Source organism: Suncus etruscus, chromosome 1, assembly GCF_024139225.1.
Source record: "Suncus etruscus isolate mSunEtr1 chromosome 1, mSunEtr1.pri.cur, whole genome shotgun sequence".
NCBI lineage: Eukaryota > Metazoa > Chordata > Mammalia > Eulipotyphla > Soricidae > Suncus > Suncus etruscus.
In genome coordinates this window covers 57,063,939-57,082,785 of record NC_064848.1, presented here as the reverse complement: position 1 = coordinate 57,082,785, position 18,847 = coordinate 57,063,939, and the positions used below count along the sequence as shown (strand labels likewise).

The 18,847-nt window shown below is 35.7% G+C and overlaps 1 non-coding gene across 1 annotated transcript; it reads right to left on the bottom strand.

Moving 5' to 3' along the window:
* Positions 1-230: 230 nt before the first annotated feature.
* LOC126031747 (small nucleolar RNA SNORA51) lies at positions 231-363 on the bottom strand. The gene has a single exon (XR_007503583.1). It is a non-coding gene; the product is annotated as a small nucleolar RNA SNORA51 (small nucleolar RNA).
* Positions 364-18,847: the final 18,484 nt, after the last annotated feature.

Genomic DNA, 18,847 nt, shown 5'->3' with positions numbered 1-18,847 from the left:
GATTCTAGATTTCAGAATTCTTTCAAAGTTGAAGTATATTTGGCTCAGGTGATTATTGTATATAATTTATAAAAGTCTTTCAAAATTTACTTATAGTTTAAATTTTTTCATTTATTTTTAAAAGGGTTTTTAAATTGAAACACCATAGGCTATGCAGTTACAGAGATGTTGATGGTTGAATTTCACTCATACAATGTTCAAACACCAATTCCTTCACTAGTGAATACTTTTTTTGTCCCCCAATTCACAATACAGACCAGGCAAAGAGCCTGTGTTGAGGTGTATATGGGGTGCATTTACTTTACCTCCTCTTTCTATACAGTCAGTGTAAAGAACACAGCCTGTGGTAAGAATTGGGAGTGAATACTTTTGACCAGCAGTGTTTCATAATTATATTTTGTTTTGTTTTGTTTTGGGGCCACACCCAGTAACACTCAGGGGTTACTCCTGGCTATTATGCTCAAAAATCGCTCCTGGCTTCTGGCTTGGGGGACGCCATATGGGGCACTAGGGATCCAATCGAGGCCCATCCTCGGTCAGCTTCCTGCAAGGCAAACACCTACTGCTGTGCTATGGCTCCTGCCCTAGTGTTTCATTATTATACCTAGTTTCTTTTCCTGCCCACCACACCTAAATTATCTCGATGCTCTCTGGCAGACACTTCTCTCTTTCTCTCCTCACCCTTTTCTCCATTTAGGCACTGTGGGTTGCAATAAGATTGCTGAAAGGGTATATATATAGTATATATCATTTTACCACCTTCTTCACCCAGTTCTTGCTTGGATTAACTTTGCAACTATGATTGTCATAGTTACGTTATTACTGCACTCCCCCACCTCCATCCTTGTAGCAAGCTTCTTACTATGGACCAGTTTTCCTGGCCTTTATTTCTACTATATTTGAATATTATTCTCATACTATACATTATTTTTTCCTTCAAATTTGATATTTTAAATCACTTCCATCCTGACATTGAACATGGTGTGTTGAGCAAAATCTTCTTACCTACAGCCTCAACCTATTTACATCTTGATGAAAAAAAATCAAATGTTAGACTTTTTCTTTCAGTTTGGTTTTTGATTAATTTTAACTTTTGGCATTACTGTTGTCAATATTTTAAAACTCCCACATTGAATTTAGTGACCCCAAAGTTTAAAGAACTTATTCAATTATAAAATATATTAAAACGTGTTAAAAAAGTCATAAAGTATAAATTCAATTTTATGGTCACAAAATTAATTTCATTATAGTTGCATAATGTTGATTAAAAGCAACTGATTTACAGAAGACATACTCATTTTATTATTTTTTATTATTTATTTATTTATTTTTGGTTTTTTGGCCACACCCGTTTGATGTTCAGGGGTTACTCCTGGCTAAGTGCTCAGAAATTGCCCCTGGTTTGGGGGGACCATATGGGATGCCGGCAGACACCTTACCTCTAGCGCCACCTCACCAGCCCCTTTTTTAAATTTTTATATACCTATCTACTTCTTGTAGATTTCTTTGTTTTGGTGTGGTTATTGAAGTTGTCCCCATTTATATTTATGTTTTTTCCTTCTTTTCTTTTCTTTCTTTATGTGCCTTGCCATGTTTTTTATCTCAAGACCATGGCTTTTATTTATTTATTTTTTTTATGGTGCTTATCATTGTTATTGTTGGAGTGCTTACTAGATATTTGACACTTCTTTTTGTACTGTTGGGGTGTTTCACCTTATTTTTCTCCTTCGTCTCTCAAACCCATGATGAGAGCCCCTAGAAGGATACTGCCCATTTTTGGCGTTTTAGACTTTTACCCCAGTTTATTACTTTTCTCTTCTTCAAACCAAACCACGCAAATTGAACTAGCTAGTCCTGCCTCCCAGTTAGAGGGGGAAATAAGGGAGGCACCAAGACCAAACAGGTGCAAGACTACTAAGTAGCAAACTAGGTACAGAGGGGACCACATATTCTAGCAGCCCCTGGGGTGAGGGAGGAGGATATGGGAGGTAGGATGAAAAGAGAGGTGTAGGGAAGACAAATCGGTGATGGGAATCCCCCTGATTTGATGTAAATATGTACCTAAAATATTATTGTCAATAATACGTAAGTCACTATGATAAAATATATTATATTATAATTATATTAAATTAAATTATAATTATATTATATTAAAAAAAGAATTGGCAGCCATTTACTGTTTAAAAAATAAAAATAAATAAAAAAGCAACTGATTTAGACTAAGTTCAAAACAAAGCATCAAGAAATTTCCAATAGTATAGTATATATATTCAATAATCTAGTGTGATTTCAGACATTTCAATTATTTACCAAAATATTTTATATGACTCATCTTTAAGGCTAAATTTGAGGAATATTAAGAATTCAAATTAAATTTTGAAATAAAATAACACATATAAGAATCACATCCCCTCCAGCCATTCCTCTATTTCCCCCTGGACTCTAGGCCTGGCCTGAGTGCCACCTCGGGGGGGCCTGCTGTGGGTTCCAGGTGGACTCAATTAGGGGTCTCCAGGCTTCCCCCCCTCTCTACTCTAGGGAGGAGGACCTGAGGGAGGGGCCAGGCAGATAGCTGGCTTCTGGTGCTTTGATCCTGGAGGCCAGCATTCCCAGGTGTGGGATTAGGGGACACCCTATACCTCAGGCACTTTCCCTAGCTTGGGGGGTGCTAAGAGGCTTGGCAGGCCTCCAGCCATTCCCCTATTTCCTCCCCTACTCCAGGTCTTCCCTGGTTGTCGGCCCAGGTGGACTCTATCATGGTCCTCAGGCTTTCCCCCTTTCTCTCCCGACATTAAGTGGGGAACACATGAGGTGGATAGCGGCTGATGCAGCACTGGTGTATGTCGGGATATTACGTCGTGACATTCACTGATATTTTTTTTCTTATTGGTCTCCATTTCAAAAACCATGCGGGGGCTAGTTCCCCCTCGCGTATCATATATATTTAAAATAAAATGGGAGGATGGACTCTCAGTTTGGGAAGAGACCAGTTCGGGTGGGGGTACCATATATTTTCAAAATAAAAATGAGAGTATGGACTCTTAGGCTGGGAAGTGGCCAGTACTCTTGATCTACTGGTTTACTCTCAGCGGCCTTTTGGCCTCTTCCTTCTTTCATTATGTAACTGTGGTTGCTACCATACTAGGTTTCTGATTAGTTCCCATGAACGGTGACAATTGAGTCCACTGTCTTAAGTTAGATTGTTTATTTTCCCCACTTTTTATCTTTTCTCCTCTTTGTGAACTGTTCAATAAGGTATTTTGGTGAAAGAGTCCTTCTCTATCTTTGCTTCCCTTTGTTATTTGTTAAATAGGGAAGTAGAAGTGTCCCTTCATTTAATGTTTATATAAAAACCAAGTCAATTGGATTATTGTACTTGTTCTAGCATCCCCATAGGCACAAATCTCACTGGGAACTGTTTAGTAAGAAATTTTGGTGAAAGGGTTTTTCAGCTTAATGCTTATGTTTGAACCAAGTCACAGGGATTGTTGGACTTGTTCTTGTGGCCCCCTTATGCGCTGATAATGTCAGGTGGCGTTATTCCTTGTTTGATTAGGCACATTAAAATGGAAAATACTATACATACAAATAAGTTCTTATCTAATAGAGATAGGAACACACAAATCTTGTGGTGCAATGAAACCTTACAAACCCTGAACATTGACATGATGACCTGGCACAGGCCTCAGAGGTTTGGGCATTTTCTAGTCACCCCTGAACCAGGGAAGCCATCTATGAAACATTCAACATTGTTTATGACATCACCTGGAAGCAATCCTTTACCAGGGAAGACCCAACTGCTGCTCTGACATCGATTTACTCAAAAGAGTCTTCCCTTAACACTGAGAAGATTTAAACAATAACAATGACCTACATACTGGACAGGGCTTTCTGCATTGCCCATTAATTGCGAGATGAAATTAGACGCTGCTCAGCACCATCCTGACTTTAATGTGGGATGTACAGATTCCAGGACCTTCAATGCAGAGGCGTGAGATCAACAACAGAGACTGTGAAAGATATAACTGTATGGGCACTGCAGACAATGACTGGGATTGGACAAACTGGTTTGCCTGGAGCCTAGAAATGGTCTTCTGTCAGAAAACTTCAGGGTTAGGGTCTCCTTGTACTTAGGCCAAAGTTTTTCCTTTCCATGACCCCCATACTTTGGTGGGCCCATGCAAACGATAATTGCCACACTAACATTGTTTTTACAGTGCTCCTTTGACTCCAAACCTTAAAAAAGTTGATGGTCACTATCACTACAGGTATAAATAGCACAAACCTGAGAACAACAATTCATGTTAATTTATAAACATTGTGTCCTTGTAGTGTCTTATAAATAATGCACTGTATGCAGTACTGAATAGTTGCATCATGCTGATATATTTAATTTTGTGTGTATCCTTAATTATGTCATAATGTTTTCAGAGAACTTACTGTAAAGAACAAGATATACCTTTGATGTACTATACTAAGCATTGAATATGTTTGAGTTTATAAGGGTAATAGTTATTAAAAAAATAAAACACCTATATCAAAGAAAATATTTATATGAAATTCTGAAAGAACTGCAATATGGAGAATCTCTGTACTTTTTTGTTTTGTTTAACTCAAAACTCCATAACTAGGAACTAATTAGAAATTAGAAATTAGTCATCATCTTAATCCAAATATTTTTTCAAAATAATTAGCCATGTGTAATTTTACAACTTAATTAATACTTTATATATTACTTGATATTGCTTTAAATTAGTAAACTGTGACATATATTTTTCATAGACATTTTAGTGGTTATATAATATTTGCCTAATCTTTTCTTTATTATCAGATACTTAGAATATTTCCTTCTCTTTTTTTCTGTATTATAAATAACCTGGCAGAGAATATATTTTTATATAAAGCTGTTATGGATATTAAAGTTATTTCCTTCTAAAAAAAGAAAGAAAGAATCACATCCAAGGGGGCACTGGGAGGAATAGCTAGCCAAAGGCCCCCTGGACTGACCACTTAGTCCAGGGGACTAGATCCCCCCATGCTAGAATGGCCTTCAGGGACAGACCAGGTAACCTGGGCCCTGGGGAAATGGAGGTGGAGGAAAATTTCTCCTGGATGCATACACAAACTGCAGAGGCAAGAGCTGGGCTCAGAGACCTCACATGCCAGTACAGCTAACCAAAGGAAAATTCCCATATGCATACTAGACTCCCTGCAGGGGTGTCCTTTCTTACTGATAACTACTTTCAAAAGCAAGTGGGTGCATTTGTGCCCATGCGACAAATACCCTTTTTAACATCATCCAAAGTATTCTTAATTCTTGACTATTTCTAGGAAAGGAAATGGAATAGCCTATATATGAAGGATAGCACTACAATAGATCTCTGAAGTCACTGTATATGTGAACATTACTTTCTATACAGTGATCCTCTCTGACTGCCAAGCCTAATCCATAAACAATTCATCTATACAATGTATATAGCCCCTCTTATATATTTCCCCTCCCCTACCCAGAGACTCTTCTACTACCTCATTTCCCAACCCGAATTCGTTATCTTCCCCTTATTTAATCCTCTTTACCCTCAGTTCTGAACTCGCTAGACACCAAGACCGACCTCCTACCCCAACAGACCACTTTCCAGCTCCTCAATGAAAGACACCCTCTCAATACCCCATCTCATGTCTCAGCAAGAAACCACAACAACACACCTGCTGACTCAAGCTTTGTGGCCCTTCTCAGCCGCATAAAATCATGGACTGTTGCATGATACTGGAACCAGCTTCAGCAAAACCCCAAGCTCAAGGACACTACAGGACCCTGAAATGCCTCAAATCATATCTCAAACTCAAGAAAAAGGTCTATGATACAAAAAAGTGCCTTGACTTTCACTCCCCACAAGAATATCTCAAAAGATCTAATTGGGAGGCCTATATTGCCTATGTAAGCTTAATACCTTTATAATAATGCATCTCAAGATGTGTATTCCTAAACATACAGGTAGCCTCCCCCATCACTTGTTTTCTTCAAGTAACTTTTTTCCTTTTATTAATTTATTTTTTATCTCAGTTTTATCTATTTGTATATATATACATATATATACATATATAAATACATATATATATATATAAATACATATATATATATATATATATATATATATATATATATATATATATTCGCTATCCTCACCAGTTTTGTTGCTGCTTGGTAAAAAAAAAACAAAACAAAAACAAAAAAAAAAACTAGAAAACATCTTGCCTGGGGTAAAAGCTCAGACCACACCACAATACTGTGTGTGTAGCCTGTCATCCTTACCCAGAATAGCACCAGCAATACAAAAGGACACCAGACATTTTTGTATAGGCACAGTAAACAAGGGGAAATCATAGACACAGAAATAAGACCTTATCTTCTAAGGATAAGAACTCACACTTTTTATACAAGGGTGTCTCCCATTCTGGACATATATCATGTGGATACAACTCAGTCTCCATGATATTGGACAGAGTTAGTTTAATTCTCAAACCCCAGATCCCAGATGTAGAACTGAAATAGCTCCCTGCAACAACACCAGGAATGAATGACAATGACAATGAGGACAGTGAAGAAATGACAACTTGACCTAAGACCAGGAGGTCCTATCACATTACCTAACACTAAGTAGAAATCAGAAGATGTATCATCCTTTGAACTACGAAAAATAAGAGCACTAACTACAAAAAAATGACTTTGACAACCGTGACTGGGCAGAACTTATCTTGAGACCAATAAGGAAAACCCTATCTTAGGCTGTAGCCCAGGACTCTTACAAAAATCACGATTTCTTAGTACAGAGGCCCAATTTTGACAACAGAGACTGAGCAGAACCCTTGGAACCATAATTTCCCAGACTTTGGCTTAGGGACCAAGCAAAAATATAGAGAATTTGATACAGAAGACTGAACACACTAACAATGATGAAACAGAACCTCTAGAACCATAAAGACTATCCTAGACCTTGTCCTAGGACTTGCCCAAATACCAATATTGCTAGCTACAGTGGCCTGATTTTCTCATCCACAACTGTGAGTAAAGTTTCCAGACACCACAAAAAATACCCTGGGGTATGGCAATGAGTATATATGGATCCAGTGGTTGCTCCCATGACAGTATGCTTCAAAAGTGGAGAAACCCTGAATCTCTTAGGCCATGGGAATTTACTTCCTTCCCCAAGACTTACTGTGCCTATGTAAAAAAAAAAAAAAAGTGGGAGGGAACACCAAACCCTGACACTCCAGCATTCCTCTTTCTTGTTTTGTTTGGTTTTGTTTTGATATTATTTTTCTTCTCTTTTTTCTTCCACTTTTTTCTTTCTTTTTCACTTTTGTGGATAATTTTTGGTGATTTATTTTTTTGCTGGGTGTATTTTTTTGGTAGTTAATACCAAATTTCTCTTCTCTTTTTCTTAACCTTTTTATCACCAACAGAATTGCATAACTCGAATCATTCAGCCTCATAAATTGAGGGGGGGGAATGATGATACCAGGACCAGTCATATGAACACGTAGTGAAAATAAAAAATGATCAGACTGGAACACCAAACCCAAAGTCATTGACAACAGAATAGATACCTAATTTACAACAAGCTGTAAAGTGGAGACCAGTTACACTAGTATTCTGAGGGGGGGAATAAAGGAGGGAGATATGGGAGACATGCTGGGAACAGGAGTGGAGGGAGGACAACATTGGTGGTTGGAATGCCCTTCATTCATTATCACTATATACCATAAATAATTCTGTGTAATGCACTTCAGTCACAATAAAAATTTAAAAAGCAAGAATCACATTCAAAATAATTAGAAATGACCAGCCTTGAAAATTTAACAAGGGAATAGTTTTAGATATATTTAATTTGACCTGAAATTATTTTCTTTGGCCACACCCAATGTTGTATAGGGCTTATTTCTGGATCTTCTCTCAGAGATCATACCTAATAGCGTTTCAGAGGACCACATGGTTTCAGGGACCACTTGCAAATCAAGTGCCTACTTACTGTACAATCACTCAGTGTAGATCCAACATAAGTGAATATATAAGGATTTTTCAGTGAGTTAAAATAAATCATCATCCTAATAAGCACAAAATTATTATTAAATTATAAATATTAATAAATAAGTGAAATAATGCTAAATATTTTGGCCTTTTAGCATAGCAACAACTGTATTTCCAGGCACTAGCAAGAAAAAAATTACAGAGATTTTTCTTGGGGTCATAAATACTTCTCTGTAACAAAATAACAAAAGCAAAAAGCAAATAATTTTAGACCAGGTCATGAGATACTTTAGCAATGAAATTCTATTTTGTTCTCTATAGCAAACTAGCTTTAGGTATGTGCTTATTGGGTCACACATTTGGGGAGCATCACAGAAATAGAAGCAGATAAGGAATTGCACAATTGGTCAACCATCCTTTATTAAGATGCCTTGAAGGAGCACAAGCAGTAATATAGGGAGTAGGATTCTTAGAGTTCTTTTGTTGAGTTCAATCCTTGGCATCCTATAAAGTACCTTCATCCCCACCAGAGTCAGGAGAGATTTTGTACATCACTGAGAGTGAAGAAAATAACAAAAAAAATTTATTGGAAGCAAAAATCATCATAATATATTTAATCCCTAAATTCTGTAGTTATAGGGATAACTCCTAGAATGGCTTGGCAGTCTACATGGGATGCCCAGGATTAAACTTGGTTCTACCTGCTGTACTATCACTCAGACTCCATTAATATTCTTTATTGGTGTATTACAACAACTAAAAATATGATAGCTTTACTAAGATTTTTATATTAACCTTTCAATTAAAAATTTTCCTTGAGAATGTATATGCACGTATATAATACATATATATAAAATATAGTATGTGCCTGAATTTTTGCATAGATGCACATATAGACATTTAAATAGAGAGCAGTGTTTGTAATGATGAAAATAAATATAACCACCTTAGAATTTTATTCCTCACGGGCAAATAAAATTTATATGAATTTATGAATATTTAAAATTTTATTTTGGTTATCTTGCACTATAATAATAAACACATATTTGTGTTTTACTATTTTACAGTATAATTTAAAGTTTGTGCAACAAAATGTTCATTGTGTGTTAACTACTACACTATGTCTGGATTAAGCATATAAAATGTCAGTTTAATAAAAATGACGATATATACTAAGCAGTTTTATTAAGTTAATAAGTGAGCACTGTAATATGGGTTGCAGAAAGGGAATGGGGAAAAAAGGGAGGACAAATTTGGTGATGGGTATTCCTCTGATTCAATGTTAATATGTACCTAAAATACTAATGTGAAAGAGATGTAAGCCACTATGATCAAAATAAAAATTAAAAAAAGATTTTCAGACATCCCCCCAAAAAATCATAATATATTTTATAAAAAAAAATTTAAAAGTTAAGACACTTAATATGATTTTCAAAGTCACAACAATAAATTGCAGTTTTATATATTAAATATAGTAATATAAAATATATTATCATATACTAATAGCAAGATTATTCCCATATAAAGTGGAATTTTCCTATATTTTAGTTCACTCAGGGTATATTTAATGGGGTCTATAAAAGAGGAAGAGTGTATCTATTGGCAAGATATTTATAAGAAAATTAACATTTTGGGGGCCAGTGAAATAATACAGTGATAATAATACCTGTCTTAAACATTGCCAGTCTATGTTTGATTTCTTGTATTCTATATACTTGTGAAGTATTGCCATGAGTTGAGTGCAGAGTCAAGAATAAAACATGAACAGTGACAAATGTAATACCTCTGTCAAAAAAGGATATTTTTCTATGGTTTTTAGTATGAAAACTGGTAATTAAGTTGACCTATGTATATATTAGAGAAATTTTACTCCAAAATTCCAACTTTTTTGTATATTTATCACTAATCAGCCTTTTCCCTTTCATCTAATTATTGATGTTCTTTGAAATACAAATCTACACACACTATGCATGAAACTTTCTAAAAATGCTTATTATTATTATTGTAGTATATGTACTTAACATATACAATAAATTTAAACACAAATGATTTTATTAAAATCTGGTTGAAGTTTCCTCTCCTATTTAACAATTGTTTTTACCACTAGAACAAACCAGTGTACATTAAATAGCACATATACTCTTCTCCTAAAAAGCAGATACATGATTATAACCATTAAGAGACCCTGAAAGAGGACAAAGAACTTAGTAAACATTTAGATTCCCCCAAAAAGCATTTCATCTTTGTCAGAATTTAATTTAAAACATTTCTGAAGTTCAATTATTCACTGTAGACAGACTCTGAATCAGATCATCTGCTGCCAAAACTAAATGATCAAATAGAGAGACATAAACCTGAGTGTTTTCTGCATAATAATAGCCCATAATGATAAAAAATTCTTCCTAAAGGCATCATGTACTGTAGATAGTAAGACAGAATCTAAGAAACAAATGGATACCTAAATAAATTTTCTTGCATACTACTGAACATAGAAATACCATGAGAAATACAGTACAAATTTAAATTTTAATTGGCTCTAATTTTGATTTAATAAATTTTATGTTGTTATTTTACCCAGTGTCTTCCATTTATTAACACTCAAATTGTCTTTTTATCTATTTGCATTTTATCTTGTTGACATGTTTTAATGAATATTCAAATTTGATGGATTAAAATAGATTAACAGCTAAATATAGCAATATAGCCACATACTCAAAGTGATTTTATCAAGCACTGAAATGGAATTGCTATTAACCACATGTGGTTTATACATATCTCAGAGGGTTTAAATGTCAGAAACTTTCCCAAATTACTATGATATTTTTTAATCCTGCTTTTATAAGCTTTTTTCAGGCCAGTTATAATGCATTTAGTTGCAAAATGGGACTGAACTATTTTCTGAACATGTAAAGTATATTAGATATTTAACTGTATTTTAGTTATTTAAATATTTTGAACAAATTTGTTTATCTCTTGATAAATGGGATATTCGTGAGAATATTTATCTGCCTTTTGGTATATCAATTTTTGTAGCAAGATCGGGCTGAAGCAGTAGTATAATAAGTACCATGTTTGATTTGCAAGCAACAGACCTATGTTTGATTTGTTTGAATCCAATAAAGTCCCTGAGCTTTTCAGAAGTTATCCCTGAGTTTACAACCAGAAATAAGTATTGAACAAGATACCTCCAAAAAAAAGTAATAAAGGCTAAATAATGCTGTGTTATCACAGTTTCTTACAGTTACATATCGTACATTCACTTTTGTAAAAAGTATTATTTTATTTGCATTTTATCCATTAATCTTACTTAAGTCAAGAGAGTACACTGAAGTCATTTATTACTCCCTACAAAATAAAATATTTCTACTTTTCAACAGTTATATAGTCATGTTTAGTAAGAAGTGAAGTAATTGTCATACAATGAACATGTGTGATTTAATAATATTTATATTAAGATATAAAAATTACTCTTCTTAAAGCATTGCATAACATCAGTGGCACATGAACCATCACAATGTCTTTATACAGGTTAAAAGGAGTTTTTATACTTTCACAGATATGCAAAATGTACACTCTACACAAATCTGTCAAGTTTTAGAATCAAGCTAGATAAAATTAATACATCAACAAATATAAAAATGCCCAAATTAAAAGATCTAGGGAATACAGAACTATCTTGTCTTAACACAACTCAAGTGGCACTAACATAAGTCATTAGCATCTCTGAAGGAATAAGAAAAAAATGCCTGTGAAGAAACCATAGTCAAAAATATAATTTATGAATAGTTAACTGAACTGAAAAGCACAATAACTAATGTTTTAGATGCTTTAATGGAACCAGCTAAAACAGATCTAAATAAAAATACTACAAAGCAGTCCTAATCAGAATGATGAAAACAATAGATAGAAATAGAATACTGAATTAGCAAGATTGGAAAAGAAATATCACTTACCAAGGATCATCCTTTTACAGCAGATTCAAAGGCTGAGTTGAAGCAGTGGTGAGTATAAAGTTGGTGTCATCAGATATTAATATGGCCACCCCAGCTTTTTTAAGGGTGTTTTTTGCTTGGATGATTTTCCTCCAGCCTTTGACTTTGAGTCTATATTTGTTCTGACTATTTAGGTGTGTTTTTTGTAGGCAGCAGAAGGTTGGATTCATCTTTTTGACCCATTTTGCCACTCGGTGTCTTTTAATTGGTGAATTTAGTCCATTTATATTGAGGGGGATGATTGTCATAGGATATAATGTCATCTTTTTGGATAAGTTTGCTGTGTTTATTGATTTCTCTTGTCTTAAAGTAGACCTTTCAGTTTTTCCTTTAAGGCTGGTTTTTTATCTGTGAAGTTTTTGAGCTGTTGTTTATCCATGAAGCTATGCATCCTTCCTTCTAACCTGAACGTGAGTCAGGCTGGGTGCAGTATTCTCAGTGAAACATCCATTTCATTCAGTCTTGTCACAATAACCTACCACTGTCTTCAGGCCTTGAGAGTTTCTTGTGAAATATCTGCTGTAAGTCTTAGGGATGCTACTTTGAATGTAATTTTTTTTTTTGATCTAGCTGCTGACCTGATACCTTAAGGTATATAAAACAACACGTAGGTAAAACACTTCATGACATTGAGACTAAAGGCATCTTCAAGAAGGAAACTGCACTTTCCAAAAAAGTGGAAGCAGAGATCAACAGATGGGAATACATTAAGCTGAGAAGCTTCTGCACCTCAAAAGAAATAGTGCCCAGGATACAAGAGCCACCCACCATTTGGGAAAAATTATTAACCCAACAACCATCAGATAAGGGGCTAATATCCAAAATATGCAGGGCACTGACAGAACTTTACAAGAAAAAAAACATCTAATCCCATCAAAAATTGGGGAGAAAAAAATGAACAGACACTTTGATAAAAAAAAATACAAATGGCCAAAAGGCACATGAAAAAATGCTCCTCATCACTAATCATCAGGGAGATGCAAATCAAAAGAATGGTGAGATACCATCTCACACCACAGAGATTGGCACACATCACAAAGAATGAGTACAATCAGTGCTGGCAGGGATGTGGAGAGAAAGGAACTCTTATCCACTGCTGGTGGGAATGCCGTCTAGTCCAGCCTCTATGGACGGCAATATGGAGATTCCTCCAATAACTGGAAATTGAGCTCCCATTCGACCCAGATATTCCACTCCTAGGGATATACCCTAGGAAGACAAGAACAATACAAAAACCCTTTTCTCACACCTGTATTTATTGCAGCACTAGTCACAACAGCCAGGCTCTGGAAACAACCAAGATGCCCTTAAACAGACGAATGGCTAAAGAAACTGTGATACATATATACACAATAGAATATTATGCAGCTGTCAGGATAAAGTCATGAAATTTTCTTATACATGGATGTACATGGAATCTATCATGCTGAGTGAAATAAGTCAGAGGGAGAGAGAGATGCAGAATAGTCTTGCTCATCTATGAGTTTTAAGAAAAATAAAAGTCATTTGTGCAACAATCCTCAAAGACAATGAGAGGAGGGCTCTCACTTCATGAAGCTCACCACAAAGAATGGTGAGTGCAGTTATAAAAATAACTACACTAAGAATTAACATAATCATGTGAATGAATGAGGGAACTGAAAAGCCTGTCTAGAGTACAGGTGGGGGTGGGGTTGAATGGAGTTAGATTTGGGACATTGGTGGTGGGAATGTTGCACTGGTGAAGGGGGGTGTTCTTTACATGACTGAAACCTAATCACAATCATATTTGTAATCAAGATGTTTAAATAAAGAAAAATGTAAAAAAAACATTGGTGAGATATAGAGAATATTTTAATAAAATTAATACCTCAAAAAGATTACTTTAGCATGTCAGACACTTATTCCAATTTAAAGGAATAATACAAAATTTCACAGAAAACTTTACAAACTCAAAACCAACTGTAAAAGAAGCACTAATTGGAGTACTTTAAGATAAGATAAGCACAACAATCACACCAAAGTCTCTCATAAAAATCTGAGTGGCTATATTAATATCAGATAACATAGACTTCAGCCTCAAAAAGTTTATAAGATTGGGTCCCCAGCGATGGGGCAGCAATAGGTCATTTGCCTTGTATGTGATTGACCCAGGATAGACAGCTGGTTCTACCCCCATACATCTCATATGATCTTTCAAGCCAGGGGCGATTTCTGAATGCATAGCAAGGAGTAACCCCTGAAGGTCATGAGTGTGGCCCAAAATTTAGAAAAAAGTTTATAAGACAGAAAAGGTTATTTTTTTTTTGGTTTGGTTTTTGGGCCGCACCAGGTGATGCTCAGGCGTTACTCCTTAAAGTGCACTCAGAAATTGCTCCTGGATTGGGGAACCATATGGGATGCCAGGAGATCTAACAATGGTCAGTCCTGGGTCAGTTGAATGCAAGGAAAAAGCCCTACTGCTGCACCACTGCTCTGGCACTGAGAAGGTCATTTTTATAATAATCAAAGGATATGTATATCAGAAAAAATCATACTCCTTGGAATATATGCACCCAATGAAGAGTCAGCAATAATATTTAAAGTAACTGCTTTTAGACTTGAAGGAAAACATCTATAGAAATACAATCCTTATTGTAAACCTCAACTCTGCTCTATCCCTTTTTAATAGATCAAGCAAACTAAGGTTCAGCAAGAAAACAATGGATTTCAAGGACAAATGGAAGGAGCTTAGTATATATATGTATATATATATATGTATGTATGTATATGTATACAAGTATACATATATATATACATATATATATAGGACTTTTTATCCCCCAAAAGCTAAATACCCAGTTTTCTCCATTGTATATGGGGTATTCTTCAAGATAGATAATTTTCTGGGCCACAAAATATACATCCATAAAATCCATAAAAAGGCCTTTATAAATTACTGTACAGCTTAGAAAATTGAAAAGTGACTAACAAAAAGAACTTAAAGCAGGCAGGAGGGAGTAATAAAATTTAGAGCAGAATTTAATGTACTGTGAACCCAAAAATTAATCCAAAAGATAAGTAACACCAAGCATTATATTTCTTTTCCTATGTTTAGTTCTATTAATTTTATTTGTTGTATATTTTATTGTGAACAAAGTGATTTATGAGTCTTTCACAGTAATATTTAAGGTACATAGTGACAATGAATCAGGGGCATTCCCAACACCAGTGTTATTCTCCTTCCACCCTGTTCCCAGCATGCATCCTATAGCTCCCTCCTTTATTCCACAGACTGTTAGTGTAGCTGGTTCCCTATGTGTATAGCTTGTTGTAGATTGGGTATTGATTCAGTTGTAGTTGAGTTTGAGTTTGGTGTTTAAGTCTGATCATTTTTTATTTCTATTCAATAATCATACAACTGCTTCGTCCTGGTACTATACAATTTTCCCCCAGCAATTTATGAGGTAGAACAAGATGATTCAAATTATGTGGTTCTGTTTGAAAAAAAAAATGAAAAGAAAAAAGAAAATAAAAAACGAGAGGAATCTGTTTAGAGCAGGGGTCCTCAAACTTTTTAAACAGGGGGCCAGTTCACTGTCCTTCAGACTGTTGGAGGGCCAGATTATAGTAAAAACAAAAATTATGAACAATTTCCTATGCACACTGCATATATCTTATTTAGAAGTGAAGAAACAAAATGGGAATAAATACAATATGTGGCACGTGGGCCGTAGTTTGAAGATCCCTGGAGAGGTTACAAATATCAATTCAAAAGAAGAAAGAAAAAAAAGAAAAACATAATAAAATAACAAAAACAAAAATCAAAACTAGCAACTACAAAAATGCATAACAGAACAACAGCAACAAACAAAGCCAAATAATAACCATGAGGGGGAAAAAAGAGGAAGGAGGGCTGGTGTGGCAGGTTTGTGCTTCTTCTTCTTCTTCTTCTTCTTCTTCTTCTTCTTCTTCTTCTTCTTCTTCTTCTTCTTCTTCTTCTTCTTCTTCTTCTTCTTCTTCTTCTTCTTCTTCTTCTTCTTCTTCTTCTTCTTCTTCTTCTTCTTCTTCTTCTTCTTCTTCTTCTTCTTCTTCTTCTTCTTCTTCTTCTTCTTCTTCTTCTTCTTCTTCTTCTTCTTCTTCTTCTTCTTCTTCTTCTTCTTCTTCTTCTTCTTTTCTTCTTCTTCTTCTTCTTCTTCTTCTTCTTCTTCTTCTTCTTCTTCTTCTTCTTCTTCTTCTTTCATAAATACAGTCAAGTATTACGAAAATTAGAAAGAGAATTTCCTGGCCTAAGAGATACAGGGTTTCTCCATCCCTGAAGCATACTGTCATGGGAACTACAGGTTCCTTATATGCTCATTTTCACACCCCAAGTTCTCTTCATGGTGCCACAAAAATTTCTGCTCAGTTGTGTATGATAAAATCAGGCCTTTGTTACTAGAGATCTTGGGATTTGCACATGCCATAGGATAAAGCGTAGGACAGTTTCTTTCTTTGTGGTTCTAGAAGTTTTGTTCCACCACTATTGCTGTAATCAGTCTTCTATAAGTAGAGGTCTTGGTTTTTGCACACATCCTAGGAAGAAGCCTAGATTAAAGTCTTTCATTATGGCTTTTGAAGTTCTGCTTAGTCGCAGTTGTCAAAGTCAAACCTCTGGAAGTAGAGATCTTGGTTATTGTATAAATCCTAGACTGAAGTCTAGGCTATGGTCTTTTTTATTGATCCAGGATCATTTCTGCCCAGTCATGGTTGTCAAATTCAGTTTTCTGTAGTTAGCAATCTTTGTTTTTACACAGATGAAAGGATGATGTGTCTTCTGACCACATTGCTTAGTACTCTAGATGTTAAAACTATGCTTATCCTAAAATTCTCCAGCCACTACCTAATTCTGAAACCTCCATTTAACAAAAGTCCACCACCGTCAGTGATAAATTGCCTAGAAATTGGAAAACCTTCCATCTCCGATGCACCAGCCCAATTTTTAACTTATTTTTTACCATATTTAATTATTTTTATTTTCTCTTTCCTCTTACCCTTTGTTTTCCTTTATTTCTCTCCTAACCTATATCTTAACAAATTATTTATCTTTTATTAATTCAGTTATTTTTTTATTTAAACACCTTGATTACATACATGATTGTGTTTGGGTTTCAGTCATGTAAAGAACACCACCCATCACCAGTGCAACATTCCCATCACCAATGTCCCAAGTCTCCCTCCTCCCCACCCGACCCCCGCCTGTACTCTAAACAGGCTCTCCATTTCCCTCATACATTCTCATTATTAGGACAGTTCAAAATGTAGTTATTTCTCTAACTAAACTCATCATGTTTTGTGGTGAGCTTCCTGAGCTGAGCTGGAACTTCCAGCTCTTTTCTCTTTTGTGTCTGAAAATTATTATTGCAAGAATGTCTTTTATTTTTCTTAAAACCCATAGATGAGTGAGACCTTTCTGCGTTTTTCTCTCTCTCTCTGACTTATTTCACTCAGCATAATAGATTCCATGTACATCCATGTATAGGAAAATTTCATGACTTCATCTCTCCTGACAGCTGCATAATATACCATTGTATATATGTACCACAGTTTCTTTAGCCATTCGTCTGTTGAAGGGCATCTTGGTTGTTTCCAGAGTCTTGCTATGGTAAATAGTGCTGCAATGAATATAGGTGTAAGGAAGGGTTTTTTGTATTGTATTTTTGTGTTCCTAGGGTATATTCCTAGGAGTGGTATAAGCTGGATCATATGGGAGCTCGATTTCCAGTTTTTGGAGGAATCTCCATATCGCTTTCCATAAAGGTTGAACTAGACGGCATTCCCACCAGCAGTGGATAAGAGTTCCTTTCTCTCCACATCCCCACCAACACTGTTTATTCTCATTCTTTGTGATGTGTGCCATTCTCTGGGGTGTGAGGTGGTATCTCATCGTTGTTTTGATTTGCATCTCCCTGATGATTAGTGATGTGGAGCACTTTTTCATGTATCTTTTGGCCATTTGTATTTCTTCTTTGTCAAAATGTCTGTTCATTTCTTCTCCCCATTTTTTGATGGGATTAGATGTTTTTTTCTTGTAAAGTTCTGTCAGTGCCTTGTATATTTTGGAGATTAGCCCCTTATCTGATGGGTATTGGGTGAATAGTTTCTCCCACTCAGTGGGTGGCTCTTGTATCCTGGGCACTATTTCCTTTGAGGTGCAGAAGCTTCTCAGCTTAATATATTCCCATCTGTTAATCTCTGCTTTCACTTGCTTGGAGAGTGCAGTTTCCTCAGTTATTTCTTAAGACCTCAGACTGATCCTATGATGGTCAGCCTCCAACAAACACTTAAGAATAGATAACTAACGTCTGTCTTTATGTGGGCATGAGTTTCTAGACAGTGAACTCTTCTCTGACTGCCAAACCTAAAATGTAAACATTCAGTGTCTAACAATCAGCCCTTCTTATAGATTATCCCTCCTCCCCCCTTCAGAAACCCTTCTATATTTTCACCCCCCCAATCCTTATCTGATATCATCTTCTTATTTAACCCTCTTTACCCTCAGTTAACTCTTTATGTACCGAGACTAACCTCCTGCCCCAATAAGTCATCACCCAGCTCTCAAAACAAAAGGACACCCTCTCAGACCCACATCTCTTGCCCCATCAGAAACTACAACCAACACTCCTGTTGACCCATACTTGTGACACTTCTCATCTCCCCCCAATGTGGACTGTTGTATGATACCAGATTCAACTCCAGAAGAACCCAGAGCTCATGGACACTACCTGATCCCTTAATGCTGCAAATCATTTCTCAAACTCAACAACACCATAGTGTGTAATGAAAACTTGCTGTGGATTTCATTCCCCATAAGAATATCTCAAAAGAC